The sequence below is a fragment of the Phalaenopsis equestris genome, unplaced genomic scaffold (assembly GCF_001263595.1).
Source record: "Phalaenopsis equestris unplaced genomic scaffold, ASM126359v1 Scaffold001046, whole genome shotgun sequence".
NCBI lineage: Eukaryota > Viridiplantae > Streptophyta > Magnoliopsida > Asparagales > Orchidaceae > Phalaenopsis > Phalaenopsis equestris.
Window position 1 is genome coordinate 8,528 of NW_018165485.1, and position 11,711 is coordinate 20,238.

Sequence of the window (11,711 nt, forward strand, 5' to 3'; positions counted from 1 at the left end):
TTGTCTTACATCGTTACATATGAACAAAGAGATTTTCCTTATTTGCTGTCCATATATCATGCCTCATTTTCCTTATCGTTTATGTTTCAATTGATAATTGTTATTTACTAAGTGTGTTTATCAAACTCACTCTTTGATATTTTATGTACAGGTTTTATTCTGCCACCAAGAGGGTAGTTTCTACCAGAGCAAGCCTTTTAGTTTTAGTTTTCCCATTTTGGTTTTTTTTTTCTTCAGTATTTATTTTAGTTTTTTTTTCTTGTTGGGTCTGGGTAGTTGTTCATTGTTATTATTTTTATTTTGATTCAGCTAATTTTGTATTTTCAGTCCACCTATATCATTGAAGTTTTTCAGCATTAATAAAATTTACATTTTCTTTTCTTTTATTTGCATGCAAGTTTTTCTTTAAAAATATAAAATAAGTTTATTTTATTTCATTATGCTATGCATTGTTTGGTTGTTCCGTCTTTTGAACCCAAGGTGTGATAGAGTGGTATCAAAACATATGTTTTGTATTTAAACTTCCTAGATTTTGCATCAAATATCCATTGACTTCTTAGGATTGGGCAAGGGATAGGTTATTCTTGTAAGTCAGTATTCAGTTGAGTTTGATTTCGTGCATATTTTGATTATTTAGAATGGCTCCAAGAAAAAGAGGCTTTGCAGCCACTCATGGAAGAAGAGTTTAGAGAGATGCTATAAATGACGTGACTGATCATAGGGGTATCCACTCCCCTAATCGCCGTCGTGGTGATCGTATTCAAACCACTGAGACTGTTGGAGAATAGAATCTCAACATAAAATGTTACTCAAGCATTACAAGCCAACTTTGTAGCCCAAATTGTACATATAGTTCAAGATTTTGCATCTCATATCCCTTGACTTCTTAGGATTGAATAAGGGATATGTTATTCTTATAAGTTAATATTCAATTGAATTTTATTTCGCATATCTTTCAATTGTTTAGAATGACTCCAAGAAGAAGAGGTGCTGCAACCGCTCATGGAAAAAGAGTCAAGAAAGTTGCTATAAATGATGTGACTGTTCCTAGGCGTCTTCACTCCCCTAATCACTGTTGTGTCCATCCTACTCAAACCAGTACTGGAGCACATAATCTCAACATGGCGACTATCATGGAGTTTGTAACAAAAATGTTACCCAAGCATTAAAAGCTAATTTGATAGCCCAAATTGCAAAAGCAGTCCAAGCTATTTAGCAAGCAGTGCAACCAACACTACAAGTCACTCAACCAGTACCTCCAATGACCGTCATGGAGACTCAACATAATCAACCAATGACAATGATCAATGGGAGTACAATGGATCAAGTGATGGACCAATTTTTTAATACACATCCAACTATTTTTAATGACATAGTGGACCCAATAGAGGCTGATGCATGGCTTCATGACATCGAGAGGAGACTTCATGGAATAAAGTGCCCCAAAGATTGTGTTATGAACATTCCAATGTTTCAATTATGTGAAAGAGCTGAGGATTGGTGGGAAATTCACCATCACAATACTTTTGGACCAGAAACTGAAGTTTCATGGGTAGATTTCAAGAGAATATTCCTAAAGCTCTTTTCTCTAAAGTAGATTGGGTCAAGCTCATGAATGACTTAAGGAAGTTGGAGCAAGTAGCGAAGATCGTTTGAGAATATGAGAGGAATTTTGCCAGAATAGTCTATTTTATCCATCAATTAATCAATATGAAAATCAGAAGATCTATCACATACTTGTTGGCTTGAGAGAGAACAATCGGAGGTGTCCATCAACTTTCAAGTGTATGACTTAGAGAGAACTAGTTTATTCAACTATTTGTGTGGAGATAGAGATCATTGTCTATGAGGAAAAATATGTTGGGAAGTAGAAGATTTTAGATACTTAAGCTAATAGGAGTTCCCAAAAGAGAGGCAACATCAAAATAATCAAGCACATAAGTTAAAAATAAATTATTAGTGTGTTCAATATGGGAAATGACATTCTAGGACATGTAATTTGGTCGTTGGTAAAGACTTCAACTGTTATAGTGCCGACCATAAAGCTAAAGATTGTCCCCTCAAAGTTCAAGTTCAGCCACAAGGAAGAAACAATTGAAAAATGATTTTAAATCTAATCATAAGAATAAGTGGAATAAGTCAAATGAAGAACAATTTCAAAAACATCACAGAAAGGGTCAAGTGAAGCAAATTTTTTTTATCCTTAACAACAGTAATAACAAATGATAGTATCTTAATTGTATCAGTTGCATTCTTCTGTACCATAGTACTAGCAGTACCAACCACCTTAATAATAACCACTGATGTATCAACAACCCTTAATGGTGCGATACCAACCTAAGCAAGCTCAAGCTTCGAATTAGCCTAGAAAGGCAATTCCACCAGAAGCATTTGTTATGATGCAGGAAGAAGCTCATGATACTTCTGATGTGGTGTCATGTATCATCCTTATTTTAAAGCAACTAATAAGGATATTTTTTAACTATGAGGCAACTCATTCATTCATATCAAACAAATTTGCATTTAATGCTTTGGTTTTTTTTTTTACAATCACATGTATCAATCACTCTATCATCAGGCTCACATATGACAATTACTCAGTGTGTTCTTGATTGTGACATTGTCGTTAATGAAATGTATATGCCTACTTCTCTCATAGAATTCTCACTAGTTAAGTTTAATGTAAGCTTGAGTATGGACTAGTTATCCACATATCATGCAATTATATATTGTCATAAGAGATGGGTAATTTTTTGCATACTTGGCTCAGTCTCCTTTTGCTTCAAGGGTGGTAGGGGAGCAATTTCTTGTCTAAAAAATTAAAGCTTATAAATTTATATCCCATGGGTTGGCTGGCTATCTAGCTCATGTGATAGATTTCAAGAAATCAAGTGTTAGCATTGATAATGTCCCAGTTGTTCGGAAATTTGCTGATGTATTTCTTGAAGATTTATTTGGCTTACTGCCAGATCGTGAGATCACATTCACCAATGATTTACTTCCATAGATCACTCCAATTTATAAAGCAACGTTATGGATGGCCACTATAGAACTCTAAGAGCTCGCGTTTCAATTGTTGGAATTACTTAATAAAGGATTCATCTAGCCTGGTGTTTCACCTTGGGGAGCACTAGTTTTGTTTATGAAAATGAAAGATGGAAGCATGTGGTTGTGCATCAACCACAAAGCGTTGAATAAAGCGAACATGATGAATAAGTATCCACCACCTCAAGGATCTTCAGCGTTTTCCAAGATCGATCTTTGATCGGGTCCAATTAGTTGAAGACCAAGAATGAAGAGGTTTCAAAGTCTACTTTTTTATCTCGATACTAGCACGATGAATTTCTAGTGATGCCATTTGGGTTGATTAATGCCTTTATTTCCTTTATGGATTTGATGAGTAGGGTTTTCAAGCCCTCCATGGATTTATTTGTTATTGGTCTACTCCAAGAATGAAGAGAAGCATGCCCAACATCTCAAAGCTGCATTGAATACTATTTGATAGATTTAACTTTGTGCCAAATTTTTTAAGTGTGAATTTTGGCTTCAAAAAGTAGCATTTTTGGTGCACATAGAATTTCTATGGATTTTGTAAAGACTAAAGCAATAATGGATTGGTCGAGGCCAAACACTATCACTGAGATTCATAATTTTCTTGGATTAGCTGGATATTATCAGAGATTTGTTGAATGTTTCTCTCGCATTGCTAGAAGGATGTTACCTTTGAATGGTTCGATGCTTGTGAGAAGTATCCAAAAACTTAAGAATTATTTGGTAGTAGCCCTAATTTTCACCATTCCCTTTGGCACAAATGGATTTCAAATCTACTGCGATGCTTCGCATCAAGGATTGGAATTTGTTATGATGCATGACAAAGTTGTAGCTTATGCCTCTAGACAATTGAAGGTGCATGAAAAGAATTATCCTACCCACAAATTATAGTTAGCTGCAGTTATTTTTGCACTACAGATTTGGAGGTGCTTCTTATAATAACCGGTTTTTTTAAGAAATTGAAGAAAATTTTTGTCGACTTAAATTATACCTCAAATTTTGAATCCCTTGGATTTCAATTAAACCAATTTTGTAAAATTCTACACAAAGAATTGATCAATTCCATAGAAAGCACTGTATATAAAATATGAACGATATGAGAAATATAAATTTTGAAAGTTTTCAGTTTAATTAATTTTAATTAAACTTAATTATTTCTTAATCCTACCTTAATCCCGCAGCACTGTTTTTAACTGGCCTAACCTATGCATTATATGTGTCGATTAGGGAAAACTTCCATTCCAAGAACTCAAATTTCCCCTCCTGGAAAAGGCCGCATTTTCTGTCCGGACTCCTGACGTATATCTACGTGCGACGTAAGTTATTTCTGGGTTATTTTCAGGTTATTTTCGGGTTATTTTCAATAATACCGAAATAACCCAAAAATAAAGACCGCGGGTTATTTATGGGTTATTTCGGTATTATTGAAAATAACTCAGAAATAACATGAAAATAACTCAGAAATAACTTCCACCGCACCTAGAGCTACATCAGGAGCCCGCATAGAAAAATTTTTACCTTTCCAGATACTCCTCTCCCTTCCTCTCGTTTCGCTTGACGGAAGACATGGAAGAGGGACATGCGATTGCAGCAAGCCCACAAAAGGAGCAAGCGACACCTGGTAAGTTGGGACCTTCTCTCCTCTCCCTTTTTTCTCTGTCATTCCCCTCTCACTATAGGGTTTCATGCAGAAGAAAGACTTCCTTCCGCAAACTCTCGCACTCGAACCATTATAGTAAGGGGCAAATAAGCAAACAGTAAACCGAGCCACCCCTGGGTGTTGCAGTTCAGAATTTAGGGGTATAATACAAATTCTGTGAGTATGAATCTTTATTTCACGTTATTTGATATTTTTTTTTATATTGCTTCAATTTTGAGTTTTGCAACATTTTTTGTGACTTTTTTTGGTAGTTGTTAGAGATGTTGACTATGTGTTGGAAGCGTTGAACATCTTTTGCGAGCTTCCAAAAGGGTTCTAGCATGATATCAGCATGTGAGAAGTGAGGTTTAAAGGTGAGAGAAAGTAAATTTGATAGCTTTTGTCAAGGGCTAGTCACCGAGAAAGCCGCTTAAAATATGTTTTGTTAAATTAATCATTTTTTTTAGCTAAATCATCTTATGAACTAATATATTATAAATTCCTAATTCATTTAAGATTTTAAGTTGGTTACGTGGGCAGCGAGTTCGATTCAAATGTGTAGAAGATCATCGTAAGACAATCCCGTAAATCGAGGTAAATAATTCTATGTTAATTTAAAAAAAAATAATTCAATTTACAAAAATTACTTAAATCTTGAAGTTTAATACTATATTTTATAAGTTATTAATCTCAACATAAAAGTCACAGCAACCTCCAACTAACTATCGATGATTAAGAGTTTAGAGTCGCAACTAAGGCAAGTAATTGTATTTCTAAATTTTAATAATATTATTTATTTCATATTGTATGTTTGACTTCATGTATTTCCTAGTTTAATTAGATCTTCATATTGTTAGATAGAAAATATATGCATGATAAACATAATAAGAAAAAATATAGAATGTATGATATGAAAGATATGCTTGAAAGATATTTATGAGATGCATGATATTTAAGATTCTTCAATTTCTCAAATAAATTAATTATTGCAATTTCCCTTAATAAAATTTCATCCTCAAAATTCATGAATTCCACAACTATGAAGATGAAACAAAAGTGATTACAAAAATTTGTTTCTCATCAAGTGATAACTCAAACATATCAAACTCTATGCATCAACATCAATGACAACATGATTTTCTGGTTCTTGATGAGTTAGGGAATAGACTCTTAAGCGAATATTCTGCCTTGGTTGCTTTCTTACAAGTCACAATATCAGATTCTATCATCCTCTACTGATCACTTCTCGAAATAGATCCTTCTTGAAAATTCCTATAAATTGGATGTCAACCATAATTTTGGTCGGTTGTTTTTGAAATAGATTAACTTTAATTACTATATATATCACACACACACACACACACACATATATATATGTGTGTGTGTGTGTGTGTGTGTGTGTGTGTGTGTGTGTGTAATTTTGATTTTGAAAAATAATATCTTAATCTTGAAAAATATGATCAAATAGATCTCATATATTTAATAGTTCAAGTAACGAGCACAACACCATAAGTGACACATCACTTGATAGCGGGTTTGATTATATAAACAAAGTAATTTATGACACTTGTTTGACCTGTGAACCTTTTAAGTATGACCGACAAGTTCCTCTACCTAATATAAGGATTAGATAAGATTTATTTTACCTAAGTTCTTAGTTTCATATAAGACAAACCCTTATACTTAATTACATTTTAAATGACCGAAGTCATTTTCGATTAAGATCAGTGATTTTGTCTCCAAGATTTCAAAGTTTAGGTTTTCAATGTTGGACACGGAAAAATCAAATTGGAATGACTCAAGTAGGAATAATTATTTAAGGAATCCACAGGAGCGAACAAGCAGGGGATGTCACGGATCCGGGAAAAACCTCGATGACTTCCCAAGTTACACACTCACCCGATGATCCATATAAAATTACCACAATGTGAATGTTTTCAATCAAATTTAAGTATTTGCACAATTGACATTGAGTAGAGCGAACTATTTGATTTATGTGTTTGCATACTTAACATATAAACTTCAAGCTCTTCATACATACCACGCCAACTGGGCACGAAGAAGCATTTTTATCTTCTCTTTTTAACTTATTATTATTACTTTACATAGGTGTTTGTGTATGTATTGTCATTATTATTTGTTTTTTCATTAAATACCATTACTATTATTAGTTATATATTATTGTATATATATTTTATTATTAATATTAAATATCATTTATGTGGGTATGTAAATCTGTATGTGTTTCCGTTTGTTTTTCTCTATTTTATTTAAAAGGATTTGTGAGCTTCTCGATCGTCGTATACCTCTCTTATTCGAATAAATCTCTCTCCCGAATCAAATCAGTGATTCGAAGAGAAGAGAAACAGAATAAGAAGGGACATACGACAAAGAGACAAACAAAAGAAAAAGTAAAATGTGGAGAGCCTACGTGCGATAAACCTCGCAAGGATATGCCAAGTATGTCCGCCTAAACAAGATCGGGCAAAGGCACCTTGAACCAATATCCACGAAAGAAATATCCTCATAGACTACCCATAACCAGAGAGTCATGTGTATGTACCTGTTATGGGGTCAAGAGCACTCCCGGAGAAACGTGTTCCTATTGGTTAATTACATCTTAGGGGATACCTAAGAATACTCTCGATAAAAATAGTTTCGCTTCAAATTATGGTAAACTTGGGGTATAGGTAATCAAAAGAAGGTTATTCCGTGTGGGAACAGTCTGGATGCTTCAAAGCTCACGCTATGTCATTGGACACTCTCACATCTCAAATGGGTAGTGACTAATCAGCACACGTGGCCCAAGAAATAACCTGAATCATCTAAACAGGGATATCCCAACACGTCAAAGCTCGTCCGGGTCATAAGAGCAGAGGACAAATGTTGTATCCCAAATGAGCGGCAGCTCATCAAAATCAGGCAGTCAAGGTGATATCAACGAAGTCAAGGAGCGATAGGGCTCAAAGGGGATCAACAAAAAGAAAGGTAAAGTGATCCTAAAATGTAGAAGTAACTGAGTTGGAGTACCACAGACCCGCCATCCACAGCTACTAGGGCCCTAAGTCTACCTGGTCGTGAAGGTAGTCGACCCAACACATTTTGAAATCCCCGGTCAGCAATTTGTGAATTGCGTCGTCCATGAGAATCTTGGTAGCCCTAAGGTCGAAGAAAGGAAACTCTATCATATGATTAAAAACTAGAGCTCCAAGAGATGAGACTTATACCTGTCGAAGTAGCAATGATGCCTTAAGAAAGAAGAGAAAGTGGAGGTTCAGCTACAAAGCTGGAAACACTCCAAACAAAAGGACTATACCCCGTCTGGGTCGGGGAGCATTCTAACACCATAGACGCACTAGACATCCATCTATATGAAGGTATGCTGGGCCAGTCAGGTTAGAGAAGTACGAGGACTCCTCCTCGGGACAAACAAATATGAATGCAGTTATCTAGAGTGGTTCTAAATATTGTGGAGGCCCTATTAATATATGCAGGAAATTAAATGTTGCAATTTTTGAATCCTGAATATTTTAATCCTAAATTTTAATCATCTTAAATATTTTATTTAGGATTTTTAAAAAGAAAAATTAGGATTTTAAGTCCTAAAGAGCTTATATTGCTTCGTGAAATCTCAGATAAATCACAGAAAGAAACAAGGAAAACATATGCAGGCAAGTGCAGACATGCAACATGATGCAAAAAACAAAACAAGCCAAATTAAAATAATAAACAGGCTGGTACCGCTAGGTCGGCAACATATCCTAGAAAAGAAAAAGGCGGTCGGACTCCACATATACATGCCCTATCCTAATTCTATACATTAATATAAAATGCAGAATTAAGATACGGGGCACGAGCATCTGCTCTCGGTACCCTCCACGTGGTTCCTGCGCCAAACCCCTTGGAACCTGTGCCTGTATCTTATTGTTGTTACAAGACTCTCCTAGACTCTAAAAAGTTTATAGGAAAAAGAAAGACTCAATCCTGCATGAAAATAGGTGTCAGCGGAAAAACTCACATGTAAATAATGTATAATGAGCCATGCTTTAAAAGTGGGGGAGCTAAATAGAACCTACAAACAAACAGAAATCATCACATGCTCCCCCAATAGCGGTACATGTGTGTGTGCATATAAATAGACATGACTCCTTGCAGAATTACATCATAACAAACTACCACACATATGCAATATGAAATCACACCACAAACATAATGCAAAAGAAACATATCTGGCTAGGGCAACCAATCCAACAAAGAACAATAATCAGACATAAAAAAAGACTACATAACACCCTAAATCCTAGCATAACACACCATCTAATAAAAAGTGCGTCAACCTAGTATCTAAGTGCGGGGTGACTCTGGGTATAGTATGACTTTGACGGGGTACCAGCCCCATCCTAAAGATCCGAAGAATCTAAAGGGTTTCACGAAGAATGGTGACACGAGTTAGATCTATTAGATCTTTAGCACAATCATACTTGTGTCAATCCCGATGACTTAACTCACATTGCTCACTGGGATCGACATGGCAAACAATGCTCATTAAGTCATCGCAACCGACACTGGGTCACTCTCTTAAAGAGCCTAGCTCGCTATCCATGCAGACATGTAAATGCAATGCAAGAAAATCAAAACATTTATGTAGTGATAAATAGTATGTCATGAAGGCGGTGACTCGTAGGAATGGGCATGTCGTAGCGGCAGGGGCCCAAAAAGAGGGTATGCAGGTAAGAGAGTGACCCGAAGGAAGGGCATGTCGTGGCGGCAGGAGCCTGAAAAGAGGAATACCGGGATGGCAGGGAACCCAGAATTCCATAACGACAGCGGCCCGAAAAGAAGGTATGTCGGTAAGGTAGTGACCCGAAGGTGGGCATGTCGTGACAGCAGAGACCCAGAAAAAGGGTATGCCGGTAAGACAATGAACTGAAGGTGGGCATGTCGTGACGGCAGCGGTTGTCGTAACGGCAGTGGCTCAAAAAGAGGGTATGACAGTAAGGCAGAGACCCGAAGAAATGGGCATACCGTGGTTGCAGCAACCCAGAAAGAGGGTATGCCGGTAAGGCAGTGACCCGAAGCAATGCAACACAAGTAGATGATATCAATTATGCAGACAAACATGTACATGCACATACACATGTAAAGGAACAAGTAGTTGGTCGATCGGGATGGAGCATCTGGTCAAACTAAAGTATTGTGCCAACTAGGCCGGAGTAGCTGGCTGAAACACAAGTGATGTGACCGGTTTGGGATAACAGACAGATGCATAAGTGGAGCCGACTTGTCTGGGACGACCGATAAAGGTACAATTGGTGTCGGTGCAAGTGCAAGTGCAAGATACAAAGTACAAGTGCATGTGCAATATGTAAATGCAAGGTGCAAGGTGCAAGTGCAAATGCAAGGTGCAGAGTGCAAATGCAAGTGCGATATATGACATACAATATGTAACATGCAAGACATGCGCATGCAAACAATGAGGTGTAAATGATCACATATGATAACGAGTCACGCTCGTACTAACGTCCTTGCCCGGGAAAGCTTAGGGCTCACTCATATGGATTTGCGACAGCGCCATCTCCAACTTTGGTGGGAAAAGTGAGGAGTTTTCTTCCCGGATCTCCGAGGGGGAAACTCTCCACAACATCGTGAAATGGGTTAGCTATAAATCTTTTCCCATTTTGTGAACTTCTCTAAACTTTGCAAAGCGAGACAACTACAAAGCTTCTCTCACTTTGCTAAGTCCGACCTCCCAGCTTCTCCAAGTAAAATTGAGGAACCCAAAGCAAGGGGAGTGAGGGACTCCGACCTATCAGGACTTGTGCTAAGACTCACAATAAAGGGGAGAAACTCGGCTCTGCGGAGGGTGTTTGGTCACGCACAGGAAGTCCTAACCTAAAGGCTAGCTCTGGAAAAACCAGTCCATCACTCAGGCACGTCGTCGCGCCGACCCACGTCGACGCACACACCCCATATGGGCGATTGAACCCACAGTCCTAAACAAAAATAAACCTAGGGTTAGTTAGGAGTTTAGGGGATCTCACCACCATGAAAGTTGCAGACGCGTTCTCTTTGCTTATTCCAAGCCGTCAACGTCCGGTCCATGCACCGACGTGCCTCACAACGAATCGAGCAATGAAGGAGAAGAAACATAGAGGTCATGAGGGCAAGAGAGACAAGAATCAGTGAGGGCAAGAGAGTGGTCCACTTTCCGGTGAATCTCGCAACAAAACCCAGAGAAAGCAGAAAATAACAAATGAGTGAGAGAGAGAGAGGCATGCAAGCATATTAAATAAAAGATCATAGCATAAGAAAATGTGACCGACATGTATACCTTAGCGGGAAGGGTCAGACGGGCTTCCACATGTCGTGGCATCATTGCCGCCACTACGATAAGGCTTCCGGTCGAAGGGAGGAAGCCGACGAGGTAGAGGATGCAGACACGACATCGATAAATCGAGGGAAGCTTAACAAACATTGTCGGCGGAAGGAGGGAGCTCACCAGAGGCAATGAGGAAGATAGTGGTCTCCAGCCGCCAAATGTTTATGGACCAAGCCAGAAAGGGTAGGTGCAAGCCGAAGGGGGAAATCAGATCCCACCTCTTACATGAGAGGACAGAGGGAAATGGCGCCAGTGAGGTGGTGCCGAGGGAGAGCACAACGTCGGCGAGGAGGGGACGTCGGCGAGGAGGGGACGTCGGCGCCGGAGTTTGCCGGCGAGGAGAACCAGACAACGGGTTGTGGACACAAAGCAGGTGGCTTGATCGGGTAACAACACGATGAAGAAAATGCCTCGAGTTCGGGGCTCCCACGAAGCGGAGAAGTTCACCGGTGAGGAGCGCCGACCGACGAGACTGGCAACGAAGGAGTACGGGCTAGGGCTTGCGAAAAGGGGTGACTGCGCAGTAGGTCGCAATCGATTCGCGAGATAGGGAGAGGTGTGGGTTTTTTTAAAAAAGAATAAGTTTTTTATAATAATAATAATAATAATAATAATAATAATAATAATAATAATAATAATAAT